The sequence below is a fragment of the Xenopus laevis genome, chromosome 6L (genome assembly GCF_017654675.1).
Source record: "Xenopus laevis strain J_2021 chromosome 6L, Xenopus_laevis_v10.1, whole genome shotgun sequence".
In the NCBI taxonomy this organism is placed as follows: domain Eukaryota; kingdom Metazoa; phylum Chordata; class Amphibia; order Anura; family Pipidae; genus Xenopus; species Xenopus laevis.
The window spans coordinates 72,148,684-72,175,705 of NC_054381.1; positions in this window are offsets into that span (position 1 = coordinate 72,148,684).

Here is a 27,022-nt window from a genome sequence, read left to right on the forward strand (position 1 = left end):
GTGTACATTCAGGAAGAGTCAGCACTTTAGGATGGAACTGCTTTCTGGCAGGCCGTTGTTTCTCCTACTCAATGTAACTACACCACCAGTGGTGCAGTAGGACATGGATTTTACTATTGAGTGCTGTTCTGAGATCTACCAGGCAGCTGTTATCTTGTGTTAGGGAGCTGTTATCAGGTTACCATCCCATTGTTCTGTTGTTAGGCTGCTGGGGGGGCGGGGGGGCTGATATCACTCCAACTTGCAGTACAGCAGTAAAGAGTGACTGAAGTTTATCAGAGTACAGGTCAAACGACTGGGGGCAGATGGGAAACTGACAATATGTCTAGCCCCATGTCAGATTTCAAAATTAAATATAAAAAAAATCTCTTTTCAGTGCAGAATTCTGCTGCAGCACTATTTACTGATGCAATTTGAAAAAAAAAATGTCCCATGACAATATCCCTTTAAGGCTATTAAAACCTTTGAACATTGCATAAAATGCCATTAACATGGACGTATAATAACTTTGTTGATCAAATCACTGGGTAGCTTTTTTTTTATTACAATGAAAAATAAAATGAGTAAAAATTAACTTTTTGTTAAAATAATATAATATGGGAATGAGCATAGCTGCATTTTGGGACTTTCTGGATAACGGGTTTCCAGGTATTAGATTCCCAGCTCTGCTACATATACTCTCTTCCTCAATCTGCCTCATAGTACATAAATGAGCTGTTACTTATAAACTAGTTTAAAAAATAGATGTGAACAGCTGCACAACACAGATTTGTTTGTTGAATATCTTAAATAACAACATATAAGACATTACTTAAATATGGTATAACAGGTTGCTAATATTACTTCACAGAACACATTATATTCAGATAGCCAAAGACCACATTAACTGGTATAGCAATGTAGTTTCACTAGTAAATCTTCCACTGATATGAATGTAATCCTTGGTGGTCCAATTTAATGGCTATGTCCCTGGTCTGTTCAAATCATTGCATGAGTTATCACAGACTCCTTGTCCATTATGGAATCATTTTTCATAATATAGTGCACTTCCCATGTCAAACAAAATAGAAGTATTGCTCAGGGAAAAGTAGTGTTGAGTGCATTCTAGTTTATTTTTTCTCAAAAAAAATAAACTGTTGCCTTAACTAATAACTCCAGGGGAATGTAAGCTGAGGCTACTATTAGACATTTTCTGCCAAAATAAATGAATATGCTGATATTCTCAATGCACTCTTCATGCCCTTAGTTAACACACATTTTCTATAGTAACATAAAAAATATTTACTTTTTTAACTGGGGGGGGGGGGGGAAATGACTAGTAGAGATTTTATTAGCACTTGAGACTGCCAACCAGAAGCTTGATACACAATTCTTCATGTGGTTTATATTTACTTTAGTGAGTCTTTAGGCCAGTTTCCAATTTTGTTAGCTCAGATAAGGATATATTTATGTTTTTAACTTAGTATAATAGGATGACTCACTCTTGGGAAATTAATACTGAATTAAACATCTTCCAACTTTTTAGACATTATGCTATAAAAATTGGATTTCTGGTTAAAATGGTAACCCCAAAATCACAGGGTGCAGTAAACTCTGCAATGAGATGCATGATGTTAAACATGAATATCATATAACATGTGTGGCAGTAATACAGGGCAAGAATCTGACAGAAAACATGGTTTAGTTAGATTAGTGATGGTACATGACTATATGGGTTGATTTTTCTTGTACATCACACTTACCCCCATATGTAATATAAGGCACTAAGTTTGCCAAGTAGCAGTAACTCAAGGCATCTAATAAGATGTTTGCATTTAAACAGGTGACTAGTAAGTTCTACCTGATGATTGTTTGTTATGGGTTATAGTTCCTGGGCAAACATAGTGCCTTTTATTACATAACCCCTATTGTGTTTTTCTGCACCTAAAAATGCACCTAAAAATGCAGAATCAAACTGAAATCGACATTTGCCACCTCCAATTCTGGGGAATCACAAACACTGAGTAAGTGTCAGTTCTGAGTGACATTTCTTTTGACTTCACCTGAACCTAAAGAGGGCTGGCAAGAAACCACTTCAGTGATTCTGCTGTTTTTAGGCAAAACCACCTAGGTACCATAAGCTATATAAAGTCAACAAGACACACAATAAGCCCCTTTTTGTATCCCAAAACCCGCAAACATTCTTGGGAGATTACTCTAAACTCCAAATCTCCAACATAAAAATAATGATTCAACATAAACTATGTTTTCGAGAATTTGCACTGAAACTTTAAATGCTATTTTTTTAAATGGACTTTCAGTCTTGCTTGTTTGATGAGACAGAATGTATTGGGTAGTTGTAATTTCTCATTTCTAAAGGTTAGAAACTCTGTATATGAACTCCTTACCCATGAACATAAACCAGTTTACAGAGTATAAGTAAATTATACAACTGGTTAGAATGTAAATCTCTTAATCGCACTAACAATAACTCAATGCACAGAGGCATTTTCGGGAATAACATTTTGGTGTAAAATCCAGGAAAACATGGTGCAAAATCAGGCAAAATCATCCAATGAAATGCATTATAAATTGGTGGCCACACAAAAAACATTGTAAAATGCCAGAAAACTTAAACTGAGGGGATGTAAAATTGAGGCTTCATTGTAATAATTATGGCTATTGTTATACTTCCGGCATGGCCCAACAAAGGATTTGGGCAGCGACATAGACATGATAAAAAGATGTTTCTATTAGTGACACCCACCTTTTTTGAGTATCGTAGACCTATAGCATTCATGCAGTTAACCAGGTTTGTCTGTTTCTGAAAACAAAGGATCTATTTTATTAAAAGAACAAGGTTTAAACTTTTGAAGATATTTATATGTGTTTTGGGGTTGTCAAATGTTAGAATAAGTGAAAGCTGAATGCAAATAGACTGGAAGACCTGTTATAAACTGTATTTTATTAGCCCAGATAATGTGCAAATGAAATAAGTTCTGGATGCTAAACACTGAAATGATCATGAATGCAAGATGACACAACTTAAGCTATTATGTTACTTACATGTAAACATCACCTGCCTGAAATGCAAATGAAACTTAATCATTAGGAATTAAGCTTTATCCTATTCAACAATGAATGTAAACCAGTACATACTGAGAGTACCTTTTCTGTTTAGATGGAATATTTCGGATATTTTGGAATATAAGTCAGCTGTTGCTTCATAATTTTAAATCAGTTTTCCTCTGGGCATCCATCTCATCACAGATTTATCATCAGCAAAAAAACTGACAGTTTGATGCTTGCATCTGAAAATATATAGCAAGTACTGCTTTTTAATCCATTGACTTTCAAAATAGTACTGCCTCTTGCATGCAATCATGATAAGGAAACTTTTCGAATGAAAATTTGCTAGCCGGACATCTAATAGCAATTTTTTTTTTCTGTAGAAAATTGTGGGTTCCGTCAGTTTACATCAGCTTGCCATTATCTTAAGGAAAAAAGGCAAACAAATTCTTTAAAAGTAAAATCACTTCTGGAATAAAGAATAACTGTAATTGTTTGCTGAAATAAAAGATTCCACACAATCTTTTAATTTTAATCTAAAGACATCTCACTTGCTAGTCATATATATATATATATATATATATATATATATATATATATATATACAGATGCAGCCACTTTGGTTTGTCTGTTTGACACAGAATAACTAAACACAGATATCCCATTTATCTCATTTAACACAGAAAACTGCGTCACAACATCCCATCTAATTAAAGCATTCACCATTGTTCACAATGGTGCTTTGGTATGCTAATGGAAAGGTTAAATGCATTAAATGAGTTAAGATGACTTTAGATAACGCAGTTTCTTCAATTAACCATGAGTCATGACGCATTTAACTCACAAATCCAAGTGGCTTCATCTGTATATATATATATATATATATGTTGAACATCACATTATTATATCATAATGGCATGTTCTATACTTTTCACCTCACAAAGCTGTATCACAGTCTAATGTTACAGTTATAATATAGTTTCATATTTAGCAATATATTGATACTATGGTGGAAATTTACTAAAGGGTGAAGTGGCTAACGCTGGCGACGCATGACGTCATTTCGGAACTTCGCCGATTTACTAACGGTAGCTGGCAAAATTTTGCTGGCGTAATTTCGCCAAGGAGATAGACTCTGGCGCAACTTCGCACTCTAACGCCAGGTGAATTTTCGGTCTGGCGAAAGAGCGTTACTATACAATTTCACTAAGTTTTTGATTATACTGACCATTACCTCTATCGCCAGACTTGCCTTCGCCTCCTCAGATCAGGCAAAGTGCAATAGAGTAGTATAGAATAGAAGCTCCTCAAACAAAAGTCCCAAAAAAAAGTTTCCTATTTAAAGGGTGATAGACTGAAAAAGATCTTAAATTTTTTTTTGGGGTACCCTCCTTCCCCCCTAAATTTGCTAACATATGGCACCTAAACTATACTGTGGGCACATGTGTAGGGCATTATAACAACTTTATATAATTTAATTAAGGTTCCCTGGCCTTATGTAGTGTAATTTATTTGCTGCAGCATATACTGCCATTGTACTTTAATTGCCCGTATGCTAATTAGCCAACGCTAGCGTAACTTCGAACTGATGAGCATAATTTCGCAGGCGTAATTTCGCCAGCATTTGGTAACCTGTGCGGACCTTCGGATCTTCATGAATTAGCATTGTCCAGGCAAATTTATGCCTGGCGAAGTGTTGCGATGTGCGCGAAGCCAGCGAATTTTCGCAAGTTAGTGAATTTGCCCCTAAGTATGTACTATGTAGAATGTTATAATTATTTTTGTTTGGTTGTTGCCTCATCCAACACATGAATTAGCATCACCAATGAAACTGTAACAGCAACAGTCTAACGTCATGAGAAGCTTAGAATTATCATGTGAAGAATATTTGACTTCTGATTTACAATTCGGCTGGAGCCACTACATCCTGTTTCTGCATGGAAACTTTCATGAGTGGCTTGGCAAAGATCATAAAATATCTGTGGTATTTGGCACATAGTATACAAAATTCATAACTGCTGTTTCCATTTCATATTTCAGCAGTGGGCTCACACAAGTGATTTGTACCAATTCGCCAAAAACAGGGAGAGAAGTCATTATAAACAGGTTGTAAAATGAAGACATGTGGCCCAGCCACAGAAATGCTTTAGTCCAGAGACTTTTGGAAGTCTGCCTTGTGACATATTTCCATAACTTTATTATTATACAAAATCACACTGTTTATATTATATAGGTTTACAAATATAAATTCAGTAGCTTCCAACTCATTTATTTTTCTCCCACAATGTTGACACTTATGCACAGAACATAATGTGCTATTACTTTTGGTTGAAGATCAAGATCAAACAGTTGCCAAATAAGGTCAGTGAAAAGTTACTTGCATGTTGTTTTTACCATGATTTGTGCATTTGATGCCCACTGTGAATTGGAAACCCCCATGTCTAACTCACCCTTTTCCTTGTTACATTTCAATACATTTTTCCTGAACATCTGTAATAATTTTTAACAGCAGAATAAAAGTACAGAGAAAATAAAAAGGTTTTCCCATAACACAATTGCAAATATTGGTACGACAGAGGTTAATCATGTCACAGTAAAGTACTTAGACAAATGGATAATGAAAGTAGAAATTTGGATGCATACCTATATCATCTACAGGCAAACAGTAAAACTGTTGGTATAGGTTTTCTGGATATGTCAAAGACAAAAGGATACAGAGGGAAGCAGACACTGCTGATGCATCTACTGGAAACACTCTGTTGTGTTATTAAAAAGTGAGATTACGCTTTTATCACTATTCAAGCGTCACATTGAAAAAGCACGAATCTGAGTTTTCAGATTCAAATTTTTCACACTCATCAACTGAAAAAAATCCCGAACTAAGTACGTTTCAATATAAGTCATTGGGATGTGTATTTTAAAATTCCATATACTGATTTTAATTTTTTTCATAAATATTCTAGCTATTAAAAAATGGCAAAAAAGCATTTTCACAAGGCAGACCACCATTTATTAACACAGGCATACAAATATGCTTGACTGTCAATTTGTACCCAGGCCTCTTTCATGCAATCTACCAGCACCACTAAACCTGGCGACCATAGCCTGCCCCACCAAGACCTTCCAGAAGTCTCTGCCACTACACTGAAAGCAATCAGAGATAAAAGAGAGCATGGAAATTGAGACAGGAAAGTTGAAAATAAGTGGTGGCATAGGGGCATCTTGCAACTCACACCTCTGAGCCATACCAGCACACCTACAGGGACCATGCTTTTATTACCCCTACCAGCATTCACATAAATGAGGGGGGCAGAAATAGATTGCTACAGGTGAGGATCAGACATTGATGAATGAATAATGTACCTCATACTTCAATTTATACAGATATTAAAAGCCACCGCAAAGCTATGTGATTTACATAAAAGCACTGTGGACTTGTTTTGTATATGGCCTTGTAAATCCTTTGTAATTTCTAATTACAGGGGGTGGTAACATAGAGGGGTATTTACTAAAATTTGAGTTTATCTCATATTTTTAAATAAAAAAAAACAATGAAACTCTAAGACACTATTTTACCATATTTATTTTACCTTTTATTATTAAAAAAGCTCAATTTAATCGGTTTGGGTAAAACTTTTTTTGCCCGAAAAGGTCAGATTTTTGGGATAATTCCAGCACAGACCACAGAAACTTCAAAATAGGATAGGGACATCTTCCATTGACTTATATACAACCTTAGTAGGTCTGAGATGATGGATTTGAGATTCAGCCTTTTCACTGCATCATGCTTTAATAAATCTCTTGAAAATTGCCCAAAAAGCCTGACTGGAGTTTAGTAAATAACCCCCATAATGTTTCATGATCTGTAAAATTTTTGTTTGTTAATTCACTTTTTTGTCACCAAGAATTAATATAATTTTGTTTATTTTGCATAAATGGGTTTTTTTTGTACGGTGATGGAACCCTGTTGGCTATTATAAAGACATTCTAACTAAGACAAAGTGTTGAAAGAATCCTTTTTAATGAATATGTCAGTATGCAGAGGGAATTCAGGAAAGACGTAGAAGTTTTGTAAAAAAAGATACAAGTGTTATTTCCTGTATGTTACAGAAGAATTTGCCTTGAAGCCTTGCTTGACAGATCTGTTCTTATGCTCACTGGGTTCCCCCATCATTGAAATAGGAGTACCTTGCCTAGACAATAGCAAATAATGAAAGGGCAGTGTAACTAATATAATGAGTACATAAAAGAGTGGTCTTCACTCCAGATTTTAGACATGCCATGGAAAGCCATGTCTTCAGAGTGCAAAAGCAGAGATCAAGATTATATCAGTAGATGATTGAAGCATCTCCAAAAAAAATTGTAAATTTGTAAATGTCTATACATATATGCCAGAAAAACTGGCCATGTTTCTAAAGAAATAAAATAGCCCTATTTAGTAAATGAATGTCCATGTCAATCAAAATATTTTCTCAGTAAACATTTGCCAAACAGAAAAAGGAAAAACAAACAAAACAATACTGAAATGTATGCACAAACAAAAAAACTTGTATAATATGATGTTGTATAAGGGAACAGGTAAAATGTAGCATTTGTGTAGGAATGATCAAAACTTATCAGGCAATCAAGTGAATAGAATGCATTGTTACACAATCAAAACATTTAGGGAATACATGGTAAGGTGCAACATACAGTAGAATGTAATTTACCTTAAAGTGTAGATATTGTTTTGGCAAGAACAGTAGGTTATAAATACATTTATGCAATGTTTTTTTAATTTTAATTGAATATATTTATGGATCTATTTTATTAGTCATAGGTATTTTAATAGATTGCTATTTAAAATTCAAAATGGTAAATCCTTAAGGTAAGCAGTTCACATTTCTTCACATTTACTAAACACTTCTATAATATTCCCTGCAGTCAGGAAAGCAAATTTATCATTTATCAGTGCAGACAAATGGATGCATTTGTAAGAATGTGTTCTACTGCCTTGGGTCTCATGGGAACAGTTATGTTAACCCATATTTATAAAGCGCTAACATATTTTGCAGTGATGTACAATAACTAGGTTTATAGAACATACAGATTATACACAAAAAAACTGATAACCCCTACAAGAGGGCCCTGCTCACTTTAAAAGATTCCCCAATATTAAAACTCATTGCTTTAAGAATAACACAACACTAGTTAACTAGTTATTGGGGGATTACAAATTCAGAAAAAAACAGCTGCTACATAAAATGCAGTGAGTTAGACAAATAAAATTTGCTGTATTTTAGCTCATATGTCAAATACGCATTTACATAAACTCCAAAATCTATCGCTATGCTATCAGTTTGGTATTGTTAATACATTTTTAAATCATACATTTTTTTCCATAATGTGGGGTAAGGAATTCAATGTGGTGACCAAATTCACAATATGACTAACCTTTATGCTTTTTTCTCAACATAAATTATTTATGTAACCTTTAGTATAAACATTTATAAGGGGACTTCCCTGGGTGTTTATATCCAAGCTTTCTTTTTAGTTAACAGATCTAAAACGTATTTCTCGTATATTCTAAGACATTACAAATATCATGGCAACACTTTAACTAATGCAACTTTACAGATGATACCATTTAAAAATGTTAAGAAACTGTCTACTTTCCCTTTTCTTATAATTACTATTCATTTATTTGGTAAATTTATTCTGGGTTATTTTCAGCTATTTTTTCTGACCCCCATGTCTAAGGATCTGAATAACTAACAATTGAATTTCTATTTTTTCCATGAATGTCTATAAATTTGTAGTTTTTCTATTTTTCATGAAACCTCTAAAACTTTGAGATCCATTAAGTGCAAAAACCACAAAAAACCTCGCCAGGTAAAAGTTTTCAAGGTCCTATAGAAGTCAATGGGAGCTGTGCTGATCCTACTGGATCCTCTTTTTAATCAATTCAGACTTTTAGAAGTTTTCCATAGGAATTGTCTGAGAGACTCAAATTTTTAGAGTTTTTAGAGGTATTCATATTTTTAGTGCATCTTTCAGCATTTTTCTTTGTTCATACTTTTTATATTCAGATCTTCTAATACATTTCATGACATTATTGTTTTTAGAGAAAGTGAGTTTAGTCGTGGTTTCAAAAATCTCTTAAACCACTAAAATGAGACTGTTGATCAATAGGCATCCACTTCTGCCATGATCCCTAAGCTTTTCCTGCTTAGGAATCATTGAAAACTATAACACCTCTGTCACTGAGTGTGTTTGAATTTATTTATGTATGAATTATGTAATGCTATCTGTTGTACTTTACACTATCAAACTGCATCAAGAAACAGGGTAGAACTCCGATCATTGAAGGTCTGGCAGACCTAAATGACAAAATCAGGTGACAAGTGTAGTAAACCTTCATAAACAATGACTGACCAGATATCAAGGCACAGTTGAATGAGTTGAATCAATTCTAACTGGATAATGTAATAAAAGATATAAAATTTGTCTTCAACTAATAATCCATAGCAGCAATCAAATGTGTGTTTTCAAACAGCTGACCATTAAATGCTAACTGATTATTTGCTATGGGTTACTAGACAAGTATCAAACTTTAGAGGCCATGGTGCTGGCCATGAGCATGTTGCGCCTGCTACCCCACAATAACCCAGCCTATGTGCTATTCCCAGTCTGAGAAATGTAGAACAGCAGCTGCAGCATTGGCAGGTGACATTGTGTCACAGTGGGATAACTGGCACCCACAGGACTGTGCTGGATTTTTTTTGCCTCCACTTTGCGACATATCCAGTCACAGGAGTCAGTGGTAAACTGGATCACCCAGGCACAAATGCACAAAAGCAGCAGGAGGTGACAGCACTACCAGCTCAGTGCTGGAGTACATCTCACCTCCCTTATTATTTGTGGACTGGGGGGGGGGTCTGGTGGAGCATTTTGATGATGGCAGGGGCAGACCCCGGGTGCTGGCTCAGGATGAAAGAAGCAGTTTAGAGGGGGGGGACTTTGTGTTGTTGATGATGATGAAGCGCTGGCCCCACAGAGGCAGAAGGCCCCACCAACCACTGCTAGGGGGGACAGGCAATGTGGCAGCACTGCACCTCTGTCCAAAGGCTCTAGGCGTATGGGTGGGGACCATCAGTCTTTGGTTCCCCAGCCCTCCACTACAGGCAAGGTGGTGGCCTGAACTTCAACAGTGTGGGCATTTTTCATGTGCCAGACTGAAGACCAGTTGGTAGCAGTGTGCCAGCCCTGCCGGCAGAAGGTTCGAGGGGGGTAGCTAGGGTCACATATGGGAACATCAGCTTTAAGTTTCCATTTGAAACATCATCACAGGATGACGTGGGAGCAGCACCAAAGTGGCAGGGTACTGGGGGGCACTGGTGCTTCTTGCCCACCTCCTCCCATTCCTCAGGGAAGAGGTGCTAGCTCCCCATCCCCCAGAGCAAGGGGGGTAAGGCTTACAGTTGGAGGCAGCCACTGTGCAGCTCTGCCTCTTCTACAGCCCCCTCTTCCTCACTGTCATCTTTTTCATGGCCCCTCTCCTGCCAGGTTTCCCTCCCCTAGTTCCTCAAAAACAAAGCACTACTCTCCCCCAGATACCCCCAAGTGCAGAGGCTCAATGCCTGGCACTGCAGCTGCTGCCCTATCAGCTGGTTGATGCTTCCCCCTTCCAACAGCTGATGGCTTGCTCTGCCTCTAACTGGCGGATCCCCAGTCGCCATTATATTGCCAGGAAGTCTGCCCCTGCCCTCCATCAGGTGGTGGAGACTGTGTCCCTGTCGCCGGATCATACTGTCGGTGGCAGGGTGCACTGTAGCATGGACCAGCAGGCATGGGCAGGGGTGGTACATAACCTGTACCATGCACTGGATCACCCTGATGAGTGCTGAGATGCGAGCAGGGGCACTCCCCTTAGGCTAGAGGTCCTCCACGTGGGGGTAAAGTGCAAACCCGGCATGGCCACTTCCTCCTCTACAGCCTCCGTTATGGATGAGTCAACCCTGAGCATCCCTGCAGCTAAACTTCAGTGCAGCACAAAAAATATCAGGCTATGCTGCAACTCCTCTGCCTGGGGGAAAGGAGTCATACTGCACTTGAGCTCCTGGCCACCTGGCATACAGTTCACTGCCCACCAGCTCAAAGCTGGTAATGTCATATGTGACAGGAAGAGCTACCCAGGGTTGGGTGACATGCTTGCGAAAGCACATAGGGGCTCATTTATCAACACTGGGCAAATTTGCCCGTGGGCAGTAACCCATGGCAACCAATCAGATTGCTGCATTCATTGTTCTACTTGCAGCTGGTTTCAAAAAGCTAATCACTGATTGGTTGCTATAGGTAACTGCCCATGGGCAAATTTGCCCAGTGTTGATAAATGAGCCCCAGTGTGTATGCGGCCACTTTCGCAGGTCCCACCACCACCAGCACATCTGGTGACCTGCTGCATCTGGAGGGCAGTCAAGAAGAGGTTGGTCTGAGGCACCTCTTCTACATGGCTGCCCACAGACTTGCCTCTGGAGTGATCTCTGATCTGTTCCGCCAAAGACTGGGAGGATTATTGGGTGGCCACTATGCTTGACCCACAGTACAAGGAAAGGTGAGGAGTTACTTGAACCCAGCTGGAGAGAGAGGAGGGTGAGTCACTTGAAGAACACTCTGTGCTCCAAACTGGTGGAGGCTGTCCCCCAGGCTGACACTTTTCAGACCTCCACTAATTCCACACATCCAGCAGAGCCAGGGGCTTAGCAGCAGCAGAAGCGGTTTCTGGGGTAGAGGTGGTGATCTCATGGGTGTGTGAATAAGTTTCTTTGAGCATCGACAGGCAGCAGCAGGTCAGCCAAAGTCACCACCAACAATGGCTGGAGAATATGTGACTGACTACATGGTGACCAGCGTCCTGAGTGTCTTCAGTGCCACAGGTGGGGTGGTAACTGAGAAGCAGACATGGCTATCCACTGGTGAATGAGGCATGGATAAGCAGGGATATCAAAGTGCCCATTGCAGACATCAGAGATTAGCCTCCTCTCCTCCTCACAGATGTACCCTCTTCTCTATTGCTGCCTTATACTACTCTGTACTCTCCTCTCATAGACTCCATCTCACTAGTTTTGCCTATACCCTATCTGTTTGCTATCTGTGCTACTGCTGCATTATCGGCAAAATATTTTTTTCTGGTAGGGGCCTGTCAAGGCTCCTACTACTGATGCTGATACTACTGTTGCATTGTTGCAAAATCTTTCATGGTTGGGGCCTGTCAAGGCTCCTACTACTGTTGCTGCTACTACTGCTGCTTTGTCGCAAATTTACTTTGGTTGAGGCCTATCAAGGCTCCTAATAATGTTGCCGCTACAACTTTTGCATTGTTGGCAAATGTTTTCTTGTGGGGGTCTGTCAAGGGTCCCACTAGTGTTGCTGCTACTTTTGCTGCTGCTATTACTGCCGCATTGTCAGCAAATGTTTTTCTGGTGGGGTGTCAAGGGTCCCACTACTGTTGTTGCTACTACTGCTACATTGTCTGCAAATTTATTTTGGTTGAGGCATGTCAAGGTTCCTAATTAGGCTGCTACTACTGCCGAATTGTCAGCAATTTTTTTTTGGTGGGGGTCTGTCAATTCTGTCTGCAATAAGCAATTTACATCTTGGTGGGGCCTAGTTGTCACTCAAGTTGAGTTCTACTCTCTACTCTCCAGTTTGTAGAAAATGTAGAGACCAATAACTCTCTAAAAGAAATGCTCAAATCTTTTAAAGCTATTGTTAATATTAATAAAGTCATGTTGCCTCTAAGTGTCTCTAGACACCTGCAATCATATTAGCATTCTCTTCAACGTGTGCTTAAATTTAAAATCTTGTCTCTGAGTCTGTTGCTATTGTCTGTGACCTATTAAGAGATAAGATGAGACCACTATTCAAGTCCTGCTGAGTGCTGCCTCTAAGTGTGCTCTCTAGAGATTTCTGCAATTTAACAAATGAAGTCTCTGAAACAAGTGCTGCCAAACTCATTCTTACATGATGTTGTGTGTGGCCTGCTGAAACACTATTAGCCAAGTCCTACTACTGAGTGCTTACTCTAAGTGCACTTAGCCAATTCCTGCTGAGTACTTACTCTAAGTGGGTTCTCTATAGATGACTGCAATTACACAAATTAAGAGGCACATTTATGAAGGTCGGATATCGAATTCATGTGAGTTTTTAAAAACTCCCCTAAACTCCCATTAATTTAAAATTTATCACTAAAATCTATTTTTTAAACTCGGATAAATGGAAACTCTGAAATGAGTGCTGCCAAAATTACCCTTACATGCTGTTGTGTGTGGCCTGCTGCAACACTATTAGCCAAATCCTGCTGCTGAGTGCTCTAAGTGCTCTCTAGAAATGTCTGCAAAAGGGATGGGCAAATTTGACCAGTTTCATCAAAAATTCACCGCCAGGGAAAATTCACCAAAATGCATTAAGGTGTATAGGTGACAATTATTTTTTTGACGCATTGCAAATTTTTTTTGATTCGCAACAGTTTTTCCTCCCGTTGAAGTCTATGGGTGTAATTTCCGCTGAAAAACAAAGCAAAAATTTCACTCATGCCTAGTCTGCAATTACACAAATTAAAATTGTGTTGCCGAGTGTTGCTGAAATCACTTCTATGTGCTGTTGTTTGTGGCCTGCTGCAACACTATTACCCAAGTCCAGCTGCCTCATACAAATAACACTCAAAGTCTTCAGCTAATGCTAGTGTTGGGTTATACATGTATTGAAGGCTTGTATTGTGTGTAAAGAGGGACCAAAGAAAAGCATGAAAAATGGATTTGAGGCCCACTCAATTCAATAGCAGATCAATTAGGGGCTTGTGCTTCAAACTCGACACTTGCACGTCAAACTTAATGCTCGACACATGCATGTCAGAAAGGGTTGTCAGCAGTATAAATACCCAATGCTCTGCCCTTACACCTTTAGAAGTGGAAAACTTTTCCAGTGAGAACATGGCAGGACCTGGCACTCTGACTCCCCAGCAGATATGCTTCTTTATAAAGTTCCTGCACTGGGGGGGGCGAAGTTGACAACATGCCTCTAGGAACCCTGGTATACAGGAATTTAAAAGGGATATAATGGAGTAGCTGCAACGCAGACTAAGGCTTGCTTCAATATCAATCTGAGGCTCCATGTCATTCAACATATCTAGAGTGACCTAAAGGGATGGCACAAAGATTTGGTTAATGAGCTGCAGGAAGAAGTAGGCAGCAGAACCACCACAGGCAGCAGAACCACGACAGCACCACCACCAGATACTGGCAGAACCGGTACCTGCAGAAGATCTCCAGCTGGCAGAACCAGTGGCAGCAGCTCCTCGTGATGTTGGCACACAGACTGAGGAGCATGTCTACTATGACCACACTGACTTGCTAATAACTCTGGTCCAGCAGGTCAATGCGACAAGGCAGGAGCTATGAGAGATGAAAGACATTCTCCAGTCTTCCCAGAGGGACAACCCTCCTCCTCCTCCTCCTGTTTCATAAATTTTTATTATGAAGAATGATCAGCATTAGCATTGTTTAGCCTATATTAAAAAAATGTCCTATCTTCTATATTTGGAGGTTTTTCTCATTTAATTACTACTCAGATTGTACTTGAAGTTGTTTGGATTCTATAACACAACTATAAATATTCTCAGTCTCATGTAACATAACATTCCATAGTATTTCAGATTAATTACATTTACACATAAATATATGGTTCATTCACATAAATATATGGTTTATTCATTATAATGTGAGATACAAAGCACAGAGAGTAGTAATATATAAACTATAGATGGTACTTTTTGGTTAAACAGCAACATAGTATAGTAGTAAATACCATTATCAGTCAACCAGAGGTAATGTCAAAAATCACAGACAAAAAAAGCAGTTGTAGCCTAGTGGATAGGAACTCCTCTAACAATGTAAGGCATGTGGAGCAGTATACTGAGCGAAAAATGCATGTAATTTTGCCCTCCCAAAGCAGAAACAAGATGGCATGAAAAAAATTCCCATAGACTCTAATGTAGTTTGCTACAAAAATGATGCACATAGGAGATATAGGGCATGTGTGTAGCTATATACTGAATGAAACAAGGATGTGAATTGCTCTTCCCATTGACTCCAATGCAATTCAGCAAATATTAACACAAAGCAGCCCCAAAGCTGAAAAAACGCCTATAGACTCTAATTAATTTTCCCTCAAATGTATAAAGCAAAAAATTATGTAGCATGTAAAATGTAAGATTCGCGACAAAACATTTTTTGGTAGCTTTGCAAATTTTTGGGTAAAGTAAAAGACAAGAGATTAACTCATCACTAGTCTTAATCACTGGTCCCCATCTTAAAGGGGTTGTTCCACCATCAAATTAACTTTTAGTATTATGTAGAGAGTTATATTCTGAGAAAATTTGCAACTGGTTTCATTCTTTTATTATTTGTGGTTTTTGAGCAATTTAGCTTTTTATTAAACAGCTGACTAGTTTGCAATTTCAGCAATCTGGTTCTAGGATCCAAATTACCCTAGCAACCATGCACTGATTAGCATAAGAGACTAGGATATGAATAGGAGAGGCCTGAATAGAAACATAAAAAATCAAAATAGTTATTACAATAAATCTGTAGCCAATACAGTATTTGTTTTTAGACGAGGGTCAGTAACCCCCCGCCCCATTTGAAAGCTGGACAGAATCAGTTGAAAAAGGCAAATAATTTAAAAACTATAAATAATAAATAATGAAGATCAATTGAAAAGTCACTTAGAATTGATCATTCTATAACATACCAAAAGTTCACTGAAAGGTGAATCACCCCTTTAATATCAATTAAAAAAAACTTTTGGAATCATTTATCATTACTGGGCTAATATGTTATTTCTGTTTAGTGCCAAAGCAGCATAATGTAACAGAACCTTGCATATTGTGATGTTCAAAAATTATTCAAGTAAGAGATACTTTTATTTCATTATTATTTTTTTCTCTTGGCATCTATAGCAAAATATAATGAGAAACTCAACTAGAGACACTGTGTCTGCTAGTTTGTAATTCTTAATTTGTACTTCTATAGATTCCAGTTTGAATTAGCCACACATCTTTTTAATGTGCTGCCAGTCACTCCAAACCAGCTACAGCACTGTCATTTGCTAAAATAATATCTATCATATAATTTGTTGACATATTTAACATTTTCACATTTTTGTGGTCTGTCAAGTGCAAGCAAGCCTCAGAATTACTTTCTTTGGGCCAAAACAAAATTAGATGACACTTATCAAAAATATGAGACATTATTCCAGTTGCAAGCAAAATTTCAGCAAAATTGACTGATCATTTATACATCTTAAAAACAATATATAATTTAATGCTTTGAACAGTTGAAAGATTCAGGCTGATTTATCACAATTCAACCTTGGGTTTTTTGTTTTTTTAATTTTTTTTTAAGAAAATGCTCACCAGATTTTAGTAACAAGCTTTTTACTAAAAACAAAATCCAGAGAAAAGTCACAAGGAATCATTGCCATGGTCTCTCAGAAAATGATGTCATTACATGCATCTTCTGATAATGGCTGAGCAGGTTTGTTTCCTTATGGGTTTAAATAGCAAGCTCTTTATCTAACCTCTGCCCTTGATGTGTTTCTTGTTTAAAGAGTTACTGGGTGTGTATATTTGCTCTTTGTAGTTCTAGCTCTATTACTGATTACTTTTGTCTGCCCTGACCTATTCTTTATTTTTGTATTTTGCTGGTTGCTTGCTTCCTGCCATGACCTCTGTCCCAAACCTTACTACACTGACCTCTCAAACCTTTGACCTTTGGCTACATATGACTATACACATCTTCTTACATTCTTAAGGGCCACTTGCTAACAAGGAGCTGCCAATCTCACTGACCCTAGGGGAAGTGTCTGACCATGTATTAAGACCTTGGAGCACTCAAATATAGGAAGCTATCAATTGAAAGGTGTCTATTAGAAACAGAAGAACACTTAAATACAAGCCGCTATAGAAGTAAATGGCATATATTAATTGAGCTGTGGATAAACTTATATTGTTAATTTAGTTTAATCAAAGACTTTGAAATTATATTCTGGCTCTAATTCTGATAATCTCCTAGACCTCTGTGAGGATGTATGAGAATAAAGAAAGTACAACTTCAAATTAATATATTTCTAAAGTAGTAAGGAGCAATATGCATGCACTACAATACTGTCCTTATAATGTACTGTAATCCTATATAGTGTCTGACCAAATATCTTTTTTGGGCAAGTTGCCCTTGAAACATTCTGTTCATTCTGTCATCTCTATATACTATTGTATTTTCCACATTGTAAAACAGGGAGAGAATTGTACAGTTGTCCATGGATTTCTGAACAGTGCCTCTTTTGAAATATGTATCTCTTGGGGTTTTCCCAATAGGATTGTGTTCTCTCAGCATCTTTTGTTAACGTCAATAAAAAAGAAGTATCACAAAAAAAAGAGCTAAGCTATCCAATTCACCTTTATCCTCCTTCTGAATTGGTTAAAAAATTACCTTTAGGTCGATACTTTCTATTCCAAGTTTTAGCCTGCTGTGAATTGTTATAGCTGAATCACATAAACCTCTGCAAATAGAAGTTTATAATGGAAACACTGACACAACTGGGAATGGTGCTGTTGTAATTAAAAGGCGTAATAGACTGTGACAAACAATCGCTATATTGAAAAATGTTTCCCTTTCATTGCTAATTCAAACTGTGTGTATTGCTTACCATTTAATTACATATAAATTATTTTATAGTTGTTCTGAGAAGGTTGCATGAAATAATTATTTAGCGTACATGACCTACAATATTCTCATAAACATGACCTTGTATATTTACTGTGAATGCAATATGACATCATTTATCAACGTGTAACAATTTGTTATACAAATAAATATTGAGAATGACTGCAAAGTAGTTTATATATTTATTTACAGACATCACAATATCCAGTTACATTTAAATATTAATATTGTAGCTTTTAAGAAGTACCAAATGAAAACTATAATGTTGTTTCACATATTTTTGTCAGGATAAATCTATATTACCTGGATGGAGTTGCTTGTTTGTTTCTAATAAATTTTTTAATATTATATGATGCAAATGTTAATAATGCATATATATCTAACTACAGTCCAATGTGTCTAATACATTGGAGTTGAATGTATTATCTTGCATGCTTTTGAGATGAATGCACCATTAAAGTTTGCTATAACTAAAAAGGCCACCATTCCCAGAATATAATTTTTTATAGGTTTAAATACAGTTTAAAATTCATCATGGGCATAACAATCATGATATAATTATAATTTCCATCTAACATTTCTAAATAGAAACATTTCAGATGCAGTCAACTGACTTTGTTGATTAGACCTGTTGGCAGTTATAAAGATAAACTTTGCTTAGTTTAGGAGTGCAAGAATCATGATCTGCACAGAGGCATATTTATCATCTGGGCACTGGAGGGTCTGTGCTTAGGAAGGCAGGTTAAAGGAGATGGAAAGCTACCAAAGCAGTTTATTGCCAATAGATTAGCCACAATAGTGCAAGCTATAAGACTATATTTATTGTGCAGAATCCTTTACTGTACCTGAGTAAACAGCTCTAGAAGCTCTCTGTTTGTTTAGGATAGCAGCTGCCATATTAGCTAGGTGTGACATCACTTCCTGCCTGAGTCTCTCAATGCTCACTCATAGCTCTGGGCTCAGATTACAGCAGGGAGGGGAGGAGGGAGGGGGAAATGGGTGGGGTAGAGGATGAGAGATGCAAACTAAGCATGCTCAAGCCCTAGCCCTGGAGCTTTATGCCGAAAACAGAAGTGCATGTGTACACAATAGAAGGAAAGAAATGCTCTGTTTCTTTTGACAGAGGTCTCTGAGCATTACTTTGAGGGTTTACTAGTGTATTCATATAGACCTTTCTGATAAAGCTTACTTAATTTTAGCCTTTCCTTCTCCTTTAAAGGGGATAACCCTCTAATGCCTATATGGTAAAAGAAAACTTTGCAGGAAAAAACCTACTTCCTCTGCTGCCAGCAGCAGAGGTGTAACAAGAGGACCATTGATCAGCACTTTGTGACATCACATTACAGTCTTTTTCAAGTAAGAAGCGGTGCATAGGATCCAATGCAAAAGAGCATATTAAACTTATCACATCACAGTTGCAACATTTTGGGCACTATGTTAGCCCTATCAATCTATATGAAATACAACTTCCTCTACCTGTTGTATATAAAGGTAAATACAGGAAATGATGCAATCAAAGTCGCATGCAGTTGTCAAAATAATCAGTGACATCTCTCATATGGTACACAATATATACTGTATAACAAAAGGGCAGAGCTGAGTCTATATATACACTTTTTAGGCCCTGTTCTAGATCAGGAAGGTCAGTTCTAGATCATTCCAATACCTCTTTGTACAATATAGATCAGATTCTTCCTGATCTAGAACAGGGGCCCTGTTGGTGATTGCTGGTGACTACTCATCCTGGTTGAGACCAAGGAGGCTGTGTTGGTTCAATGTTGCAATTAATGTTGCTGGCTATTTTGTCTGCAATTGACTGAGGCTGCTGGTCAGGCAAAGTGCCAGGTTCAGTTACAGGCAATTACCTAGTTAAGGGCCTATTAAACTTGCTTTTCCTTTTCTCTGTGATGGATCATTGAGCTTCCTTTTGTGGTCTGTCTCTTAAGTCCTGAGTCTGTATGGTCTGTTAGAGTGTTCTTGTCCTGTCTTTCACTATATCTGTTGATCACCTGGTTCTTATCTCTTGCCTACCACATACCCTGCCATATACTTTTTAAACTGCTACTTGCTTGACATCTGCCTTGACCTTTAGCCTTTTGTTTACTGTTATTCTGTTATTTTATCAGTAGTTTATTAAGCCTTCCATTATGCATGTTGCTTTGCTTTGGTTCATGAAAATCTGCATCTACAAGCTTTCACAGCACATAAAGTCCTTCTTCCCATTGCCACATCTGTGGTTAGTCCTGACATTGTGCTGTGTAGATGAGATGAGCCATTTGATTTCTGTTTGGTTCACTGAATGATTTACATAATACTAAATTGTGTTGTTGCTGCAGATGTTCAAACATAGAGTACCTAATACATAGGAATTTATTCAAAAAGGGCAATATCATTATTAGTACTAATGCCACAGTTTTATTGGTAGGTATTTATTTTTACACAATTTTTTTGGTGTGATAATGTGAACCCTATTCTTCTAAAACATGTCCCTGAGTTTTGCTAGTACAAGACAGCTACTTTCAGTGACATTCAGTTTATTTGTAGTTTTGCTAGTATGTTTCTTTTAAAAGCATCATTCAAATATTATGAAAAGCCAACATTTTGCAAGTGGTTATTATAATTTTTTCAGGCTTGGGCACTTCTACCATCAGAATTGAAAGTTTAATCCACTGCATTTGAGAACATGGCACCCCTCCATTTATGGGACAGATGATTGGATTTTCACAGCTGTGAATTTTTTTCCCCTGCAGTATGTGTGTGTTCCAATTTATTGCATTCATCTGGTGGAAACACACTGAGAAGTTTTTATGGAGCATAAATGTGCCTCCGTGTGCAGTTAAGTCATATACTATATTATTTGATTTGTAATCAAATAGTATTTGATAGTAATGAATAAAAGGGTGATTTGATAGTAATGAATAAAAGGGTGAAGCTTTTCATAGTTAAAAATGAAGAACCTGCTGCAAAGAGTTATAAAGCTGTTTTTATTTGTCTATGTGGTAGGATGATCAAAGAAGGATCATGAAGCAGGAAATATTTGGTCGATGGGTGAAGCTGCTAGCAGGGCTGCTTCTGCCATAGGGTAAAGAGAAAATCTTTTCTTAGGTGGCAGAGGACGGCCAGGTACTGGGCGTGCAAAAAGCTCCATATGATTACTTTAATAACCAAATTAAATTTTTTTTAAACTCTTCTAGTGCAGATACAGAGCGCTCAATAGCACCCCCCATCCCACACTGACACTAAAGTTGTAAGTATGGGGCTGATGAGAGGGGCAGCATTGGGACTGTAGCCTCAGGCAGAAACAGCCTGGAACAAAGTCATAAACAGAACTGATGCTACTGGAAAACAACATTATAGAATGACAAATAGACTGTTTTGAACACAATGGGTAACATTTGCCGATGACATATTGCAGATGACAGTGGATGACTATTGTCTTCCTTTTCAGCCCTTTATTCCCTTACTCTTAATATATATGTTATATATGTTATATGTTATATAACTTTCTGTTTTCTCTGCAACTTTATTATTAAACGTAACCTCTACAATTGAGAAATTGATTTTTTAAATAAATGTAAAAATGTTCCAATAATATTGTTATCCTGAGTCTGGCAAAAAAAATTAACAGATAATAATACATTAACCTGAGTAACCTTAGAGTATGAACCATTATTTTGTGTTGCCATGGAAAGGACTTTGCCATGAGTTAGGTATTGTAAGGTCACAAAGTTCCACAAAACTAAAAGAGTGATTTCTTGGGAAAATGTCAAAACAACTAAAAACAAGTAGTTGAAATCTAAAAGGTGCCATTCAAAACTAGTGATGGGCGAATTTGCGAATTCGCGAAACGGCGCCGGCGTCTCGTTTTTGACGCTGGCGTCCGTTTTTGGCGCCGGCGCCCGTTTTTGGCGCCGGCGTCCGTTTTTCGAAAAAAAAATTTGACGCCGGCGAATTTTTTTGACGCGAATTTTCGCGGACGATTCGCGAATTTATTCGCTGGCGGCGAAACGCGCAAATTCGCCGCGAATTCGCGCCTGGCGAATAAATTCGCCCATCACTATTCAAAACATATTTTAGCACTTTTATAAATTAATTATGTACACAACAAAATGATTTATTACAGAAGGTTAGGCACTAGTGCTTCTTCATGAATGATAACGTCTGAAATGTTAAACTAACTGCTATATGATATACTTTAATATTTGTTAATATTTCTAGATTACTATTTCCATTAGATTATTATAATTATTATATGCACAAAGCAACTGAGAGACAGGATAGTAGATACTGTAGATAACATAAAGATGAATAATAGCTCAGAATTGATATTTAAAAGAATATACAATATGGGGCAAATTTACCTAGGGTCGAATATCGAGGGTTAATTAACCCTCGATATTCGACTGCGGAATTAAAATCATTCGACTTCGAATATGGAAGTCGAAGGATTTAGCGCAATTCGTTCAATCGAACGATCGAAGGAATAATCGTTCGATCGAACGATTAAATCCTTCGAATCGAACGATTAGAAGGATTTTAATCAATCGATCGAAGGATTATTCTTTGATCAAAAAATTGATAGGAAGCCTATGGGGACCTTCCCCATAGGCTAACATTGGCCTCGGTAGGTTTTAGATGGCGAACTAGGGGGTCGAAGTTTTTTTTAAAGAGACAGTACTTCGACTATCGAATGGTCGATTAGTCAAACGATCTTTAGTTGAAGTCGAAGGTCGAAGGTCGAAGTAGACCATTCGATGGTCGAAGTAGCCAAAAAAACACTTTGAAATTCGAAGTATTTTTCCTCTATTCCTTCACTCGAGCTAAGTGAATGGGCCTCTATATGTTGAAATACTACTACAGGTATGGGATTCATTATCCATAAAGCTTCAAATTACAGAATGGCCATCTCCCGTAGACTGCATTTTAATGAAATAATCCGAATTTTTTAAAATGATTTCCTTTTTCTCTGTAATAATAAAACAATAACTTGTACCTGATCCAAACTAATATATAATTAATCCTTATTGGAAGCAAAACCAGCCTATTGGCTTTATTTAATGTTTAGATGATTTTCTAGTAGACTAAGGGGCCGATTCACTAACTTCGAGTGAAGGATTCGAAGTAAAAAACTTCGAATTTCTAAGTGTTTTTTGGGCTACTTCGACCATCGAATGGACTACTACGACCTTCGACCTTCGACTACGACTTCGAATCGAAATATTCGAACTTAAAATCGATAGACCATTCGATAGTCGAAGTACTGTCTCTTTAAGAAAAAACTTCGACCCCCTAGTTCGCCATCTAAAAGCTACTGAACTCAATGTTAGCCTATGGGGAAGGTCCCCATAGGCTTGGCTAACTTTTTTTGATCGAAGGATATTCTTTCGATAGTTGGATTAAAATCCTTTGAATCGTTCGATTCGAAGGATTTTATCGTTCGATCGAAGGAATATTCCTTCGATCGTTCGATCGCACTATTTGCGCTAAAATCCTTCGACTTCGATATTCGAAGTCGCAGGATTTTAATTCTCAGTCGAATATCCGACCCTTTGTGAATCGGCCCCTTAAAGTATGAAGATCCAAATTATGGAAAGATCCATTATCCGGATCCCAAGGTCCCAAGCATTCTGGATAACAGGTCCCATACCTGTAATACTATTACTAATAATACTAATAATATTAATGATTATTATTATTATTGAAAATTCTGAGCAAATATCTAAATAAAAGTAAATAAGAAGAGGTTGTTTTTTAGTATGATGTAGAGATATTCTGAGACAATTTGCAATTGGTTTTCATTTTTTATTATTTGTGGTTTTTGAGTAATTTAGCTTTTTATACAGCAGCTCCCAGTTTGCAATTTCAGCATTCTGGTTGCTAGCAATCATGTACTGATTTGAATAACAGAGTGGAATATGAATAGGAGATGGCCTGAATAGAAAACTGAGCAATACCTATAAATTTGTAGCTTTACAGAGCATTTGTTTTTAGAGGGGGGTCAGTGACCCCCATTTGACAGCTGAAAAGAAGAAGAAGGCAAATTATTCAGAAACTATAGGAATTAAATAACAGAAGCCAAATAAAAAGTTATTTAGAACTGGTCATTCTATAACATACTAAAAGTTAATGTAAAGATGAACCACCCCTTTTATGTTTTTTTCTGTATAAAAAATTAATGATTGTGGTTTATTTTCAGGTTTATAAAAGAGCAGGGTTTAGTTATTAAATGTCTTTGCCCCATCTCTGGGTATTTGCCCGTTAAAAAATTGATTTTAAAATTTCAACACTCCATTTCCTTCCAGTGTCTTATGTGTGGTGTGTGATGAAAAGCAACAGGGGTAGAAATTATACAAAGGCAACCACAGGCTTACATTTTCAGATTTCTAGGTCATAATTTATAAGAAAAGTGTGATTATCTGTATAAAATAAAAATAACAGCATAATATCCATTTTTCAAGAATATGAAGGCCTCTAGCTCATTATCAACTGCAAACACATCTGCAAAAGGCTAGTTTGGATGCAAAGTTGAGAAAAAGAGAAGAAAAATCTGCATATCCAAGTGTGTATACTTCTTTGTTAAAAATATGTTTTTTTTATATAAATACTAATGTAACAAAATTTTATTTACCTTTAGAACTTCCATTTCTCTTATAAAATGGCCTCTGTATAAACACACCCTTCCTTTCCCCTGGCTGTCTAGGAAAGGAAATAAAATTGGTTAAATTGTACTGTTCTGCAGGATTTAGTACTAACTACAGGTATAAGATCTATTATCCGGAATACTTGGGGTTTTCCAGATAAATGTTCTTAGGTCTGCTAAATAACTGCCACCAATATGGATTGATGGAGCTAAGTAACTTATCAAGTACAGAAAAAAAGGAAATCATTTTTAAAAATTTTGAATTATTTGTTTAAAATGGACTGTATGGCAGCTGTCCTTCCTGTAATTCAGAGCTTTCTGGATCTTGAGCACCAGTGAGTATTGTTCCTTGTATGTGGTTTTTCCAATTTACTAATATCCAAACAATTGATTAGTGCTGATGAAGCTCTTGTTTGCTTAGATACTGTACTGTCCTGCTTCTTTATCTAATTTTCTTGTATTTTTCCTTTTATTTCCCTTTATTTTATTTATTAAATGATGGATCTCATGTGTCTGGAATAAGGAGGGTGGAGTATTTTTTTCTTAAGCAAAGCTCTATTGTTGTTTTCATTAATAATTGCAATGAAGCTGTTGGTACGGATGCATTTAATAAAACAAGTTTTCGGTGTTATACACAACACAAAATCAGCACCAAAGTTAATTTGTATTATTATTATTATTATCTTACCAATGATAAAAAAGGAACAACGTGATAAAGCTTTGTCCAGGTTTAAGCACCTATAGCAACACATCAGCAAGTTTACTGGTCACTTGTTTGAAAATAATGATTGGATGCTATGAGCTACTAGACCTGGGCAAATGTTTCACCTTTAATTATGTTCTCTCTAAAACTGTTTTCTTTCAGTACCTGTATATACCTCTGATCAAATATTCATATTCTTGGTGGATGGATGTGCATACAGTGTATATACTAAATACTGAGTGTGATGTAGTGTCTTAGGAACTGTAGTGGGGTAGCACAATAGAAACCCCTGAACTTGACCCTGACAGCAAATGCTTGGGCCCAGTAAGGTCTAAAAGAGATGAGATGTAACACTTAAAGATGAATCTACAGAAACCTCAGTAGTAATTTCATATTCTGCTAAGAAGTTACAGTTTTGCATGACTTTATCAAAGATATGTCTGTTTTGGATTCTGAATATATTGCATTTTAAAGTAAACTGTTTAAGTATACTTCACTGAATAATAATTACATACAAATAAAACTTTTTAAATGATTGAACTGTGTAGCAAAATTTTAGATAAAATCAATAGTAATAAAAATGGCAATACCCCCTATTTATGATGTAGTAAATCATTAAATACTATGGTAACAGAACAGGAGGTTCATATCTAAAGCATTTATTACTGCCAGATATAAAGAATTATCTGCTCAAATAGATAGGTCTTCGGAAGAGAAGATTAAAAAAAATGAAAAGCTAGATTCTGTCTTTATTGAGAATAAACATCAGTGAATATAAATGTTTAATGACAAACATATTCATCTGTTGTATTCAGGGTAAAATGGATTGTCTAGCTGAGATATTTTTAAGATAGACTATACACAACTCCAATCCCGAAGCAGGTTTTGTAAAGATCTTTATGATTAAAACTGCAGATACATAAAAAGAGACCATAAATCCAAAGAGTACAAAACAAGAATAAATAGTGACACAATGCAAACGTTTACAAACAGATAAATTATGTGCTTTGTTATAAATAAGTCTTCATTTGTGTAGTTAATATGCTCTACTAGTAGAGTTTTCTGCCCATACAGATAATCAATTGACATGCATTTAACATACAGATTTCACACATGCACATGAAAACATGTGCTAGCACACACAAGAACACACAAACATTTGCACGCACATGTATACTGGATAATGTCCTAGTGATGAGCAAAAGAGTGAAAAATTTGTGAAACACATTGAAGTCAATAGGCAACAACATTTTTTTTAAATGCAACAATTTTGTATGCGATTGAAAAATCCATGCCTGACAAAAAAAAAATCGCTCATCACTAATGTCCTCTTTATTTCAATATTTTACAGTATTTTTCAGACATTATTGCTTCAGGCTTTTGCTGTGATGGTCTGTATAAATTGCTGTGTCGATAATTCAACTATATTTCCAAGACTATAAAGGAAACCACGTAAGGATATACATTTCACAATACTTTACCTTTCTTATGGGTTGTGACAAATATTTAGGGAACAATATTCATTCTTCTTAGATCTCTCCTTCAGGTTTGCCCCCTTAGCTAGTGCACTGAGCTCAGCTCAACAGTTTAGGAACCACTGATATAAGGACGTTAGAGGTGATCTGTTTGTGTCTATATACGCAAAGTGATTATGTGTGATCTACTGTATGTGTCTATATACGCTGAAGGACATCGGTTGAATTATTTTATAGAGAGTAGGAACATAACTACAGAGGAAGTAGCTAGTGATGGGCGAATTAATTTGCCTGGCAAGAATTCGTAATGAATAAATTTGCGAAACTATCACAAAAATTCTCACAATTCAAAAATTCTTATCAACACTATTCGGACGCCCATTGACGTCAAAAT